Genomic DNA, 17,433 nt, shown 5'->3' with positions numbered 1-17,433 from the left:
ATTGTGTAGATTCTTCTGCCTTCATGGTTTGGAGGGTTGATCTACTGTCGGTAAGGTACAATCTCTGATGATATAGCAGATAAATTTAAAAATTTGAAAATATTTCCAATGATTTCTAAAGGTTTCACGATGATTTCAATAAAGATTTTACAAAGACTTCAAATAGATTTCAATGATTGAACAAAGATTTAAAAAATTTCGGATAGATTTAAAAGACTTCACAAAGACGATGATTTTACAAAGATTTTTAAAATTTCACAATTATTACCAAATATCTCAATGATTTTCTAAACAATTTAGAAACAGTTGTTTATTTTTATTTATAATAATAATCATTATTTTATTTATGTAAATATTATTGGTTTTCTTTTCTAGTACTTTAAAAACTTTAAATGTATATTTCCGCTCTAGCATGTATTTTTTTCCATACTCTATAGGTTAAATTGAGACCGGAAAATGTATGTATAATTGCAAAGTTATAATAATAGTAGTGTAATCGTTTAATTTGGACATCACAGTAGTAGCGATATCTATTTAAAATCTTTGGAAGATATTTATGAAATCTTTGAAAAATCATTGAAATCTTTGGAAAATCATTGAAATATTTGTGCACTCTTTGAAATTTATTTGAATCTTCGTATAATAATTGAAGTCTTTGTGAAATGTTTTGAATCTATCTGAAATTTTTCCAAAATATTTATAAAATCTTCGAAAAATCATTAAAATTTTTCTAAATTGTTTAGAAAATCATTGAGATATTTGGTAATAATTGTGAAATTTTAAAAATCTTTGTAAAATCATCGTCTTTTTGAAATATTTGGTAATAGTCGGGAAATCATTGAAATCTTTGTTTAATCTTTGAAATCTATCTGAAATTTTTTAGAAAAGATTTGATATCTTTGTGAAATCTGTATAAAATATTTGGGAAATCATTGCAGCTTTTGTAAAATCTTAGGAAATCTTTACGAAATATTTGCTAATATTTGTGAAATTATTGAAATATTTATGAAATCTTTGGGGAATCATTATTTAATATATGGCAATATGAATTTCATACCTGTATTTATTATTTACTAATGAGATTTTGTGTATTATTAATGTTCAATTCTTACACAGTACAATATAATGATACTAAATACAAACTGAACCCTACAATATTATATATCTGTGCCTGTGCCCCCCATTAGAAAAAAGATAAAATAGTGAAGGCATCTCGTACGAACAAAGGTATTTAAACCGTATTAAGTAGGTAATGCGCGTTTTTTGGCTAAAACGGTTTATTAAGGGGTCCTGATTAAAATTCCAACTTTTCTAGAAATGACACCTATGCGTCCCGGAGATAATTTGAAAAAAGTTTCAGAAATCGTGTTTGCGTAGACTGACCCGCCCCATTGCACTTTGGAGAAAAATGTTCAACAAAAAAATTAAACTAGAAGAAAATCTAAAAAAGTTGAAGGCAGAAAAATCTCCTTATCTTTAATAGGTGCCGATGTATGGTCCTACAAAGAACCCAGATTTTTTTAAAGAAAGAGGCGAAAAAAAAAACCAATTCTGAAGTATCTGTACTTTGGAACCTGTTAATTTTACAAAAAAATGTTCAACACGTAAATTAAAGTAAACGCAATTTCGAGTGATACGAAAAAATGCAACGATCTAGCCCTAATAGGTTATAAGTTAAGGCCTCCCAAAGATGACCAGTTTTGACCTATTTTTCAGGGCAAATTAATCGTGTTCAGTTTTTTCAAAGTACTTCGCTTCTCGGTGAAACTACGTACATAAGTCGTGCAAGAGAAAAAGTTGTAGAGCAGGATAGGAATAATTAATATAGAATAGAATAATTCAAGAGTTATGACTCTTCAAAAAACATAATTTTTTTGGTATTTTGAGCTATTGGTAACCAAAAAATCTTTTTCAAAACTGCTCGTTTCGTATACACCCTACGGAAAAACGTTAAGAGACTGAATTATAGAGGACACAATTTTGCGAAAAAAAATGTTTGAACCCATATAGGTCACAAACTATGACCATAAAACTTTGACCCTTTCCATTAGGAAGGCTCTGTATGTACTGGAAAATGTATTGATGCATTTTTAGTTCATTACAAGTACACTTTTGTCTCCTTTTTTTATTAAAAAACAATCAATTGTTGAACCATTGTTTAAGTAATACGCTTGACTCTATCAATTTTTCTGAATATTCTATGTATTGTTTATTTATTATTTATAAAAAATGTCATTAAAGAGATTAGTTTTTTAACCTTGCATTATTTTATGTTAAGAATGCTAAAACTGGAAAAACTAATCATCACAGAGGAAACAGTTATTGTTAATTGTTGAAAATAAAATACTATGTAAAAAAATTAATTATGTAATGATGCAAGTGACGGACAAACTAATTAAATAATTGACCAATTGATTGACTGATGAATTACTAAGTATGAAAAGATAGTCTAAATTTAAGAAACTTGAAAATTGTTTTGTAAGATGAACTCTTTTCTATATCTGCCTGGGCATCGAAACTTGTTATTCGAAATATGATAGTAATCTATAAATACCCATATAAAGTAATAATAATATTTGTTTTAAAAATTGAAAAATATTTGTAAATATATAGAAGATAATATTTATGATTATATTTTAAATATAAAAAATAAATATTAAAAAATATTCAAATATTACATAGTGGATTAGTCTTATTGGAACAACCACTAAAAAAGCGCCTAATATTCTACCTCTTGTGTTGTGTGGAAAAGAGTTCATTTTAAAAAACAATCTGAATCAAGGCCTTTTAGGCTTCCTATTTAAGTTTCTACCAAGCAAGCTATCTCCTGATACTAAATAATTTATCATTCAATCAATTGGTCAATTATATAATTAGTTTTTTCAGCACTTGCATCATTACATAATTAATTTGTTTACATATTCTTTTGTTATAAACAATTAACAAAAATTGTTTCCTCTGCAATGATTAGTTTATCAATTTTTGGCATTCTTAACATAAAATAGTAAAACGTTATAAAACTAATCCCTTTAATGACAATTTTTTATAAATAATAAATAAACACTGTAAAACGAGTTAATTTTTTATTCATTTACTTTCTACAAAAGATATTTTGGAAGTAGTTTTGACAAAGTAAACAAATAAAATATGTGCACAATGGATAGAGTGAAGCGTATTCTTTAACAATGGTTGAATACAAAAAAAGGAATCATAACTCGTAACCTGTATGTGCTGATACATTATATTTTTGTATTTTACGCAATATTTAGTGCTATAATTTATTCTGTGAACGTTTTTCTCTAGGATGTGCACGAACCCAGTAGTTTAAAAAAAAAATGGTTTGGCTACAAATAGCTCAAAATAGCAAAAAAATTAACCGAGAAGTGAAGTATTTTGTAAAAACTAAACACGAGTAATTTGTCCTGAGAAATAGGTCAAAAGTGGTAATCTTTAGTATATTGAAATGTTATTAAAATAATAATAATAAAACATAAAAATTAAAAATATAAAAATATAATAATAAATAAAATAGTATTGAAATAAAAAATAATATTAAAATAGGCCATAATTTATGACCTATTAGGGCTAGATCATTGCATTTTTTTGGAATTACTGGAAATTGCGTCTACTTTAATTGAAGTGTTGAACATTTTTTTGGGTAAAATTAACAGGTTACAAAGTATAGTCTCTAAATTTGATTTAGTAAAATATAACTGATTGTCAGTTAAATTCTACTAATTTCTGTGGCTAGAATTGAGTCACTGACAATTAGTAGAATTGTATTGATTGGATTAGTAAAACGATAATTACTAATTGAATCAGTTATATGTACCTGTACTAATAAAACTGATTGATCAGTTATAATTGTATTGAAGAAATCAGTCAATTTGAAAAGGTTACGCTCTAAATATATTTGAGCGCTATTTTGAAATGTGAAATTGTTTAAAATTTGAAATTAATTAGCACATTTGAAAACTCAAGTCATTCTGAATCAAACAATATTACTTATATATAAAATATTATTTAAATAATGCACATATTTCTGGTTAATACATAGTGCAGTGCTCTTAATGATAAAGTGAACTTATTAATCTAGAACACTTTCAATTTGTGTCCAATTGAAAAATTTCATCAATATAATTTGTAAGTCTGCTTCAAATACACTAAAAATAACGCTTTAAACTTACGGATCTCTTAAAAACAAAAATGCCATGCTTTTGAAAATTATCTAACCTTTTGAATTTTAGTCGAATTAAAAAAATTTCAAGAAAATATAGTTTATATCTAGTAGAATTTTACATTGATATTTCTTAATATAACAAAATAAATTTTAAATGTCGTTGGGATAATTTGCAAGTCTTTTTGTCGTGCACCAAGAACATTGACAAAAATATCTAAAACGCGTAAAACTTTTTGTTTCAAATTTAAAAAAATGTAACTTTTTACATTTTAGTCTAATTGAAAAATTTCACTCAGTTTCTGAATATATTGGACATATCGTGAAGACTTAATAAAATTTTCTGATCTGTCAGACAAATATTTAAAAAAATTATGTAAAAGTACATATGTTGCAAGTCTTCCACCCATGTATAAGAAAAGTTGACAAACATTTCTGAAATTTGAAAAAAAAAAATTTTTTAATTCTTAAAATGCTTAAAATTTTTTTTATTTTGGTTGGACATATATATGGTCAATGAATATAACCTTCATTTGAGGACCTTTAAAAAGTGCATCGATGGCTCATGCGATTGAACAAATCCTTGTAAAGTTAGCGTGGCTACAACATTCAGGTAAGCATACAGAGAAAAACAGGAAAATTCGTCATCGGTTTTGTGAATAAATGTTCAATTAAAAATCACTACCTTCCAATTTTTCGACGACTTCATCATCGACGATGCCTAATGATAGCAATTCCTCGCAAAATTCTTTGAAACTGAATTTTTTAAATTTGTCATTTTTTTATTCTCTAGTTTCCGTCGTCTGCTGCCAGTTAGGTATTGTCACTTCAAATCAAGATAATTTTTTCTATGTAAGTGTATTTTAAAAATAGATTATATTTTTTTAATTTCCATTTAATTAAATGATAAAATTATTATAATTATTATAAATTACAACGATATTACAGAAATAAAGATTTTGACCATGCATTTGATCCATACGCGTGTTATACATTTTTCTCTTAACTGAAACTCTGCAAGTTTTTGAAAAAAAATATTGTTTGTTATATGCATAATAGTAATAGCTTCAAATGATTTATAATTTTCAAAGTAAACTTATGTTTCATGAAATTTTATTCACACACAGATATACACCTCTTTATCACCTTGACAAAATTTACACCCGTGTATTGTTATACACTAAGTTTATATATTCTGTGGAAAAATTTATAATTAAACTTTTGGCTAAACCTCAATATTACAAATAATATTGGAGGATAAATAAAATCCTAATTAGAAATTTTTCCTCTCTCAATTTATTTTAAGTCCATAATTGATTCACTACAGTTACGGTATAACTGATTAACTTCAGTTACGGCTGTTTTACTGTTAGAATTAGTAAACTTCTGAAAATAACTGATTCATCAATTAAAATGAAGTGTACTGAATGAATTAGTAAAATTTCTACTTATTCAAGTTTAGAGAGTAGATACAAACTTTAGAATCGGATTTTGTCGTCTTTTTTTTAAAAAAATCCGGGTTCTTTGAAGAACCATAACTGGGCACCTACTGAAGATAAGAGGTTTTTATGCCTTCAACTTTTTCAGAATTTCCTCTAGTTTAATTTTGGTGGTAAATATTTTGTTCTAAAATGCAATGGGTTAGGTCAGTCTACGCAAACACGATTTTTGGAACTATATTTCAAATATCTCCAGGACGCACGGATGTCATTTTTAGAAAAGTTGGAATTTTAATCAGGACCCCTTAATAAACCGTTTTATCATAAAAAACCCAGAATTATCTACTTTAAAAAATTGTTTAAACATATTTTCAATTTTCTTAATAATATTTCGTGAGCCTTAAATAATCCGGAAATTCATGCAGAAATAGGAATTCGAAATTTAATTCCTTGAACCGTTTTTCTAAGATCGTAGCATCACCGGTTTTGTTTTGAATTGCAGAGTTGAAATTTTGGCGATAAGGCATTAAAGCCCTAAATGTGCCTTTAATTACTGCTTAGACAAAATCACGAAATTATAACATGGTGCTGTCAATTTTACCGACCTATTTTTGGTTAGAAGTTAAGTACTTTTATTTGAAAAGTCAACTATTATATTTTTGCTTCAGAATTTATCTCCTTTTGCAAAATTTTTGCTGATTGGTAAAATTTTTTATTATTTTGTTAAAAATTCAACTGTTTTATTGAAAATTCGTCTTTTTGGATTAAAAATTCGTCCATTTTTATTGAAAATTTCTCTTTTTTGGTTGAAAGGTTATTATTTTAATCAAAAAGTTTACTATCATATTATAAATATAGAATTCATCGGTTTTGTTTAAAAATTCTACTATTTAGTTGAAAAGTCAACTAATTTCTTAAATTATCTTCTTTTTTTGTCGAAAATTCAACTGTCTTGTTGAACATTCTAATTTTTTAAATTGAAAAATCATCTTTCTTCGTTGAAAAATTAATTATTTAGTTGAAAATGCAACAGTTTTAGTTTTAAGATTAATATTTTTTGTTTGAAATTTTGGTGATTTGGTTGAAGATTCATCTTTGTAGGTAGAAAATTTAACTTTTCCTGTTGAAAATTCGTCTCTTTTGCTTAAAAGTTTGAATATTTGGTTGTCCATTAATTTGTTCGTCTTGTTAGCTAGAAAACTCAATTTTTTAACTAAAAATTCGTCTTTTTCAGTTGAAAATTCATATCCAAAAATAAATTTTAAAATAAACTTACATTATATATTTAACCTAATATTAATTACCTAATAAATAAATTAGAAATAAATACCTAATGATTTTATTCTTTTGAAAATTTACATAATAATGCAATTTAGTTTTGAATAATTATTATTATTAACGCTTTAAAAATCCGGGGTAAAGCCTGGAATATTTGTTTGATGATTAAGTGGTTACCCTGTCTCGACATTAAAACTATATTGTGGGACCCCACCTATCCCTCGGGATCCAACCTTTCCTATGGGATCCCACCTATCCTATGAGATCCCAATTATCCTTCGGGATCCCACCTATACTCTGATATACCTTATCCTGCGGGACCACTCTTATTCTACATGGGATCCCGCCTATCCCATGGGACACCAAATATCCCTCAATACCACACCTATGCTTTTAGACCCACCTTATTCTGTCGGACCCGCTTTATCCCTAGAGTTCTAACCTATCTCACGTGCGTTCACGTTATCCCATAGGACTCCATTGTCTCACGGGATCCCACTTATGCCACGAAACCCTATCTACCCCTCGGAACCAAGCCTATCCCCCGCGATCCTCCTATCCCAAGGAACCCCACCTAAATCACAGCGCGACACCTGTTCCTTGGAACCTTACATAACCCACGTACCCCACTTAAGCCTACGAAACCCATCTATCCCTCGGAACTCTACCTAACCCTCGGGATCCCACCTATCCTCTGAGACACCTTATTCTATAGGACTCTTTTTATCCTATGGGACCACAACCTTTTCACGGACCCTCACCTTATCCCATGGGACTCCATCTGTCCCACCGTATCCCTTCTATCCCACGGGATACCACATATCCTTCAGTACCCCACCTATGCTTTTAGACCCAACGTATTCTGCCGGACTTTCCTTTTTTCTAGGGACCCAATCTATATCACGGGCGCTCACATTATCCCATAAGACTGCACCTGTCCCACGGAATCCCACCAATGCCATAAGACGTCATCTACACCACGGAACCTAACCTATCCCACGCGATCCTCTTATTCCAAGGAACTCCCTGAGAACCTAAGCTTTTTCACGGTATTCTGTCTATGCTATATGCCCACAATTATCCCTCGGGACAAAAATATTCCACCTATTTTTTGGAATCCTTTTATCCCATGGAACCATCCCTAACCCAGAGGTTTTAACCTACCCTTCGTGTTCTAATCTAACCTATCCCACGGACCTCATCCAGCCCGCGAGATCCCAGCTATTTCAAGGGATCCCCCTATCTTACGGGGCCCAACCTATCTTTCTAGAACCCCCTAACCCCCCGTATCATTTTAAGGAAATAATTATTTGAGATATAGTGTACAATTCTTTTATTCAAAAATGATAATTAAATTTTTTTCAACAATACCCTAAAATAATGTACCAAATTTTGGAGCATTAAAAGGACATACTTACCATAGTAGTCCAAAATATAAAAGCTAAAAAATTTTTATATTATATTTAAACAGTTTAATATAAATATTTTTAAAATAAGAATCAAATTCGTTAACTATTACATCCATATGTCCATAATTGATCAAAGAGTTACTCGATTGACCCTAAGATCGATCTCTAATAGATTTTTTATTGAGTGTGTCGTGATAGAGACAAGAAAATTATCCGATTTTCTCGACTTGGCGTCCAGAGTTAATGACACAGACTGCGGAATAACGTAACCTACTCCTGACGGTCATTGTCAAGGTCAGTCTACCTGTTGCATAATTGTGTTACGAACCTCCGTTCGGATGAACATGAACGTAACCAACGAACTCGCGTGAGAATCACGTGTCCCTGATTCGAACGAAATTCAACTTTTTATTCCATTTCACACCGAAAATCTTTTTATTTTTATGAAATGTACATATTATATACAATCTTGCACAAAGAACATTTTTCGAAGAAAGCACAATTTTAGGAATTGTAGATTTTGAAGATTGTACTTTTTTGAAAATTGTAGATCTAGACATACTTAACACATTGCAAATTTTAAAATATTGTAGACATTTTTAACACAAACTAAGCTTTATTATTGTTTATTAACTGTAACTTCTATTTCATTTGGAATTAAAAATATCTCTGAATTCAAAGGTCAAATATTGACACAAAAACTTTTACAAAAAGAAACCTTGTGTTTAGTGGTTCTAGATTATAGAATATTAAAAAATTAGATTGAGTAGATAAATTGCATGCTGATTTTAAAATTTGAAATAAAAAATCAACTGGTTTGCAAACTTTGTGGTCAATTGAGGTTACGTGAGGATTTTAATTTCATAGGTAGTGAGGATCTTGGATTTTTCCACAATCCTATTAGATTTTAATTTGAGCCACGTATAAAATTAAAATACGTTTCAAAATGACTTTTAATGATTAAATTCGGAATTCCTCTAAACAGAAAATGAAAATAATAATTCTGAGTTGCAATATTTGATTCAAGATTACTTAATTATTCACCTATTACTTAAAGCATGAAAACTCGTAAGATTCTAAAAGACAATTTTTCATGTTATAAACATAATAATTTTTAAACATCTATTTTAATCTGCTCAAGTTTAATTTATTCAATGAAATTTCGTATTTCTAATGAAATCAGGGTTGCGAATTTCCATTTTTCTTTTTATAACAAATCATTTTTAACCTCCGGTTTTCTAAATTCAACCAATGAATTACGTTCCAATCTTTTTATATCCTTTAAATTAAAGTTCAAGGATTTGCTTCGCGAAAGTTTTTCAAATTAAGCAATATTTTCTCATTCCTCTCTGCTTTCACTTGCATTATATAATTATTAGCAGCCCAATTTTTTCGGTACGAATAGCATAACCTGGAAAAGGGACTATTTTTATCAGAATTTCCGTACAAATAGCCGAAATTATACGATACATGCAGATACTTTTATAATTTAAACTTATTAAAATGTTATGAATACATTTAGGTTGCAATCATTGAATAATTTAATAAATGAACACAATTTGTCCCTAAATTATAAACTAGTTTTCTCTATGTAAATTTTTTCATTAAAATGCAGCTTTAGTTTCCTGAGATTTAATTTTAAAATTGATTGTAAGGAAAGCAATGTAAATTTCATTTCGTAAATTTATTTTAAAATGAAACATTGTACATGTAAATTTATTTAAATTTATCAATGCCTAAATAATTAATCAGATCTTTATTAGTTTTCTATTTTGATTTCATTCATCTTAAAATTAATTTGTTTTCTATTGTAATAATTATTACTAAATTTTACAAATTTTCCTGTACATTCAAAAAATTCTGGAAAAAGATAGTATGACAAGATTTTATAAAAAAAAAAAAAAAAAAACGATGAACTGCAAATTTTTTCCAAACACAAACCGATCTTCTTATCTGATGTGACTAAAAATAAGGTTTTTTAGTCTATGAGAAGAAAAATTCTGAAGAGTAAAATGAAAATAAATAAAGTACTTTTTTACAATTTGAAAGGAATTTTCTTGCTCAGAAAGCCGAGTTATCAAACCAACAGTTATTATTGTGGTAGGTTCGTACTCACTAGCATGACTTTTATAATTTAAAAAATAGTTTAAATTTGTCGCGCGATTGTTGGTTCTCGCGCTTCGCGCTTGATAGTATATTTATCTCGCGCTCAATAATGTATTTACCTCGCGCTACGCGCTCGATATTTGTGCACACACTTTATCCAAATAAAGATTAAAGCATCGACAACAGTAATTTGGTGATTGTGAATTCTCTTTTGTTAAATCTCCTTCCGCTTTAACGAACACATTCTCATCACGTATCTCGTGCTTCGCACTCGAGTTTATCCCTGAAATTTTATATCATTCCCTGAAATTTATATTATTAAAATTCATAACGCTTATTGGTATTGAAACATATGTAGTTTCATTGTCTTGTTAAAAAAAATGCGCATTCTTTAAAAAAATGTTTTTCTTAAACATTTCATTGCAACTTTTGTCGTTTTTCCATAAACTGAATTTGCTCATTTCTAATCTTTGAAATAATGTGAAATTTTTGAATGAAAAAATTTATTTTTTGGATGTTCTATTATTTTCTTTGTTGTCAAAATTTGAATTTTGGATTTTTCAGAAAAGTGCAACAGGTTGTTACGACAATCTTATAGGGCATTTAAAAATCCAATTTTTTTCTCTTGACTTTTTTTCATATCGTCCGTTATTTGGCTTAAAAGGTTCATTTTCGTGTGCTTTTTGGAATTTTGTAAATGCTATAACTCTGGTAATTTTTGATTTAAGGAAAAAAGCAGGATAAATTGTCCAACTTTTTAAAATATTATAAACATCTGTACAGGCAAAAATGTTGAATTTTGAAAAAAGTGGTCTCAAAAATATTGAAAATGCGCTCACTTTTTGACTTTTTATACAAAATGGCTGGCTAACGAACTTGACCTTCACTTTAGGTCACTAAAAGAATGTACGAAAGGCCAATCTAATACAATGATTTATTCAAAACTTATCGTGCTCACGGGTAGACAGACATAAAGACAGACATACAGACAGGCACATTCGTAAAAGCCTTTTTTTCGGACTCAGGGGGTCTCAAAACGTGGACCTTCTGATAAAAAGTGGGAGGGGGGGAGGGGGATCAAATTTTACACAAAAACCTTCTCTGATGAGAATGTAAAAAAAACATTGATAACAATTCTTTTGCTCTACTGACGGTGAAAAAATGTTATCTATTTATTTTTTTTAGCTTGTACCGTGTGTCGAAAAATTTCATTTGCGTATTTTTAATGTTTTTCTTCTAAACAAAACAAAAACTACGTAATCTATCATTTTTCCCCTATCTTGCATAGATTGACCGCAAAATGAAATTTTTTATTTTTTTTGTGCAGTCAAAATTTGAATGTTCAATTTTTCGAAAAAATTCAAAAAGTTGTTATATGATAATCTTGTAGGGCTATCGAAAATTAAAAATTTTCTTTTTAAGTACTATAAACAAGTGTACAGAGAACTTTTGAATCATGAAAAAATGTGGTATCAACAATTTTCAAAATGCACTCACTTTTAGAATTTTTATCCAAAATGGCTGATTAAAGAACTTGCCATTTAGCTTAGGACACCAAAAGAGTGTATCATAGGCCAATCTAATAGATTGATTTTTTGATTCAGATTTTTTTTGATTCAGGGGGTCTCAAAACGGGGACCTATTAACAAAAAGTGGGGGGGGGGGGCAAATTTTACACAAATCTAATACCTTCTCTGTTGAGAATGTAAAAAGGATTTATTTGTCATGAATAATTTGTTAATGGTTCTGTTTTTGGGTTTAATCGTAAAAAATAGCATTGAAAATATTTTAAAACATTTTTTTTGAAACACCACACATGAGCCGAAAAAGAAATTAAAAGACAAAAGTTGTGATGAGAATGTGCCTACGTAGCGGGCAGATTTTTTTTAAGCATGATGATGTTTTTCATGATTAACCCTTCATCGGTCATCTATGACGAATTCGTCAATGCTTTGTTTCCGACTTTCTTTTATCTCGGAAGGGAGAAGTCGACGGGCTTAGGAGTCCCCCTTAAAAAAAATTACAGGCGCTGAGTTCGAATCAGCCCTATGCATCGCTCCCACTCTTTCTGTTCTTTTAGCATCCGGAGGGGTATCGTAGTTCAAATAGATCCAAAAAATGGCGCTCTGGTCAGGTAGGCCGTCTTTGTGTTGTTATATATAACAAAAAGAGTAAAATTTATTAAAAACTTCTTTCTTTTTATTAATAAAAAAGGAAGAACAAAGTGTTCAGTAACAATAAATGCAGCTGTAATTAGTTATCCAAAAAAATTCATGAAAATGTGTGATTTAATATTAGGAAAATTGAATATAAAGGTGAGTATTTTGAAAAAAATTGGAATTGCATTCATATTTCTCTGTTGCTTATTTTGAAAATGTGATTAATTAATTTTATAAACAATTGTGTTTGTTACAAATTTCAAACATTGATTGATAATTACAGTTGCATAGCATATAAGTGAAAATAACGATCGTTTTTATTTTAGAAAAGGGAGGTGGCAAAGAAATAAAATTTATTTTCGGACATGAAATTTTTGATATGAAACGGGAATTTAAAAACAATAGACACTGGGATTTAGAAGAAAAGAATTTAAAAATGCCGGTTGCAAGTTAAAATTCGTTACAATTAAAAGTTTCTTCTTCCGAAATTAAAAAAAAGAGAGTGCAAAAACGGTAAATATTCTATTGAAACTGATTTCTATGAGAAAAATATGTAAAATTGACAATTTAAATGATAATAACTTGTAGCCGATTAAATTATTTATTGTGTTGAAAGTTTCTTTAAATTATTAGTGCGAAATCATAGGATTAAAATGTGTAGCTCCGGGCAGTACGTCATACTATAACAGCAAATAGCTCATTTTTCAACCAAAGAAATTAATTTTTAATAGAAATGATGAATTTTCAATTAAAAACTGGAACACTTTAATTTTTAACTAGAAAAGCTCAATTCTCCACCCGAAATAGTTATATTTTCTACTGAAATAGTTAAATTTCTAGTTAAAAAATTGATTTTAAAGAAAATAATTATATTTTAAAAAAAATATAAAATTTCATTTAATATGATGAATCTTCCAAAAATAAAATTAATTTTCAACAAATGAGTTCCTTTTCGAAATACTATACTTCTACTCTAAAAATTACTTGAAGCACTCTCTTTTTTTAAATTTCGGAAAAAGGAACTTTTAAATTGTGTAGAAATTTGACTTGGAACAAGGATTTTTAAACTACTTTCTTCTTAATCCCATTTAAATTCTATAATAAAATTCCCATCCTCATTCCCATTCCCTCATATTTCCTGCAACTGTAGATAAAGTAAAAATTACTTTCCTAAATTGACAAAAATGACTAAAATATTTAGAACTGGAATTTTGCTATGATCAGAAGTAAATTCCCGGTTTTTAATTCAATTCTCGGTTTTCCCGGTTTTCCGTTAAAGTGGCCACCCTGATTTTAGATAAATTATATATGGATATATATTTTTTAGAAAGCAGAAATGTAAAGATGATCTAATAAAAAGGTATATTATAAGGCTAATTATTAATGTTTAAATATTATTATTACTATTATTATTAGTATAGTAATATTATCAATCAATGTTTGAAATTTGCAACAATTAAAATTATTTATAAAATTAATTAATTATATTAGAAAAATAAACAATAGAAAAATATGAATACAATTAAAATTGTTTTTTAAATACTCATCTTTCTATTCAATTTTCCTAATATTAAATCACATGTTTTCATGAATTTTTTGGATCACTAATTATAGTTGCTCTTATTGTTACTGAAAACTTTGTTCTTCCTTTTATATTTATAAAAAGTATCAAGTTTTTAATGAAAAGGTTGTATTTGTGTTAAGCATAACAATGCAAAGCCAGGTCTACCTGATCGGAGCGACATCTATTGCTGGATGACGAATTCGTCAAAGATGCCCGACGGCGTAACTTTTTGCGATTTGTCAGGTAAGTGAAATCATGCAAATAGACTTTTTCTTTATTTCTTTTCTGTAATTTTTTTATACATTTTTAAATTGTTTTTACATTTTTTATTTTGTATAAATAAATATTTTCGCAATAAAAGGACTATTTTCTTATAAATATTTCAACCCTATCCCAAATTTTTCCTTTGCAAATTAAATAATTTAAAAGTGATCAAATAAATATGGTTTTTAAACCCGATTCATATAACGGCAATTGCTTTTGAAATACTATATTAAAAACAGTTGATCACAGAAATATTTTTTCATAATAACAATTAACCGAAGAGATATGAATTTTTTAGTAAAATGGTTGAAATTGCATTTTGTTAATTGTTTAAATTTTTGTTTGTTAATTGTTAAAACATTTTTAATCTATAACTATTAGAATGTCAAGAAAAGACCTATAAATTATTACCGAAATTTTTTTGGAATTTTTTGACGCCTGTAAAGAGTTTAATTAAAGCTAATGACGATATCGTCATAGATGCCCGACCGCGTACGTAAAAAAATAGATGCCCGACGAAGGGTTAAAGCCAAAACTACGCATCCTATCAAAAAGTGATTTTTTCATATCGTGCGTTATTTGGCTTAAAATGTTAATTTTCGTGTGTTTCTTTTCAATTTTGTAAATGCTATAACTCTGGTAATTTTTTGTTAGTAGATGTATAGGGGGGTTTCTGGAGCACGATTCTTACCTTACTGGCATCGAGAAGCTTCGACCTGTAGTGGTTCGTGTCCGTGCTAAGCTTCGATAACGTTCGCGAAGGATCCTGATGACGTCACAATTGCGCAATAGTCTGCAGCCAAATTCATGTAAAGAGGTTCAAGGTTATTGTGAGAAAAACAAGGATGATTTATTGCTTCCTGACAGATAAGAAGTTCGTTAAATGCGCAAAAGATGCAGGTGTTTAGGTGAAATTTTATATGGAGAGCTACGTATGGCATCCTGTTTTGACTACTTATTTGATTTATTACTTCCTGATAGATGATAGTTTAGCTAAAAATTGCTGCCTTTATTCGTTAAATGCGTAAAAGATGCCGGTGGACAGATGAAATCTGATATGAGGATTATGTATGGCATCCTGTTTTGATTAACAAATTCCTGCCTTTATTTGTTTAATGCGTATAAGCTTATAGAAGATTCTAGGAAGATTTGATGACGTCATAAAATAATATTGCGCAATTGTGTGAAGGCAGAATTTGCGAAAAACAAGTTTCAAGGTTATCATATGCATGTGTCAAGGTTAAATGAAAAAACAAGGATGATTTATTGCTTCCTTTCAGATAATACATTTAATTATTTATTTGATGCGTATAAGCTTATCGAATGTTCTTTTTTGCGGGTCCGTCTTTTCTAAGAAAAAGAAAAAGATATATATTTATGGGAAGGAGAACAGAAGATTCAAGGTTATTTTCAATGACGCATTACATTTTGCAATGTTAAAAAATTATATGCCACGCGTGTCGATTATAATGTAGAACCTTCTAGAACAATGTTCCATCATATGATGCAATATCAGACAATATTGTGCAAAAGTGTTCAGAAATTGGTAGAGGGGGAAAGCGTCTATAAAATGAGGCTAGCTCTCCTCCTTCATCAGTTTATTGTCAGATGTCAGATTGTAAAGAAGAAAGGCAACAAGAGCTAAAAAATCGTTTAAACGTATTTCTAAATAACATTCGAGAATTAAAAGAAGTGATACAAGTGCGAATCGATTTACATACTTTAACGCGAAAGTTGTATACGGTGAATATTAACAAGTGAAGATGGATTTCGCAAAATTGAACAAAAATTGCAGTTAACAACGATTGCCTTCCAACGTAGAAATTGAAGGATCTGGAGCTGAATAAAAGCTACGAAATTACAAACATCAAAAGAGTAACAACACAATTTGGAGTGCGGTACATCGTCACATTAGAAAAAAATTTACTGTGTTTCCACCAGCAAGGATGACCAATCTTCTGAATGAAGATGAAAATTTACTGCTAGGAATGAAAAAATCCAGTGAAGATGGCGATCTCTGCATGCGGTATTTGTATGGACGCTACAGTTCCATCGAATTTGGGAAGAAAACAGTATAAAGGGTCTGCAGTTTCTCAATTATCGCTCAGCCTGTGACAAGCTTCAGTGAGATATTCATCATGTCTTATACACCACGAAACCAAATGTTACATACTACCACATACAACCTGAATTCATCATTCACAAAGCAAATTGTCATCGGTGCTGACTTTGAAAAAGACGGAAATCTCGCCTCAACTGTGAAACTACAGGCCAGTCATCCTCGTTCAAGTGTAACAAGAGTGGAAATTATTCAAAAGTTACTTCAACCTCATTTCCCTGTTTTTTATGTTCAAGAGAAGCACCAATGCATGGACTGTGGACATTTCCATATACACATGACTGTATCGTTTGGTGATTATATAGTAGCTTTGGAGCAACATCAAGGAAACCAAAAATACTATCCATTTGTGCTGCAAGAAACAACGTTTGCTGTTCTCCAGGAAGTCAGCCCTTGTGTCGACCGGTATCTTCTGGATCAAAGTGTTATGCCGTTTCAACCTACAAAAGATGTCATTATTGAAACTATCTCTGAAAGTATTTGGCGGAAAGTGAAATCACCATCTGTGAAAAGTGTACAATCTTATATACGAAAAAATTATACAAGTTTAAAGAGTAAGGCAATGTAAAAATTAATATTTGCTAATCATATGCGTTTTGAAATTCTGTTTCTTGAAATGATTACTTTTTACAATCAGAATGTGTGTGAGGAAGTGATTGAGAAATTACCAGGACTCAGATGTGTGAATGGTACCTTTATACATTAAAATTTCATGTATTTTGTTGGTAAGAAAAATCTAAATAAATGTAATTTAAACCAAATTCGCCTTTTTCATTTACTAGATTAAGGATAGGTAGATATGTCAGTAAAAAGAGATATATATATATATATATAATTGAAAATTTGTCATAAGGACAACCGCAGGATTTCGCCGGGAGCGGGTGCTAATCTGAAAAATTGCACCCGCTTCCAGCGAAA

General features: G+C 29.5%; 1 pseudogene; it reads right to left on the bottom strand.

The window, feature by feature from the left end:
- LOC117179603 overlaps positions 1 to 17,433 on the bottom strand; it is a 24,116-nt pseudogene that overhangs the window by 4,433 nt on the left and 2,250 nt on the right.

This window comes from Belonocnema kinseyi, chromosome 1 (genome assembly GCF_010883055.1).
Source record: "Belonocnema kinseyi isolate 2016_QV_RU_SX_M_011 chromosome 1, B_treatae_v1, whole genome shotgun sequence".
NCBI lineage: Eukaryota > Metazoa > Arthropoda > Insecta > Hymenoptera > Cynipidae > Belonocnema > Belonocnema kinseyi.
This window is presented reverse-complemented; position numbering and strand designations above follow the sequence as displayed.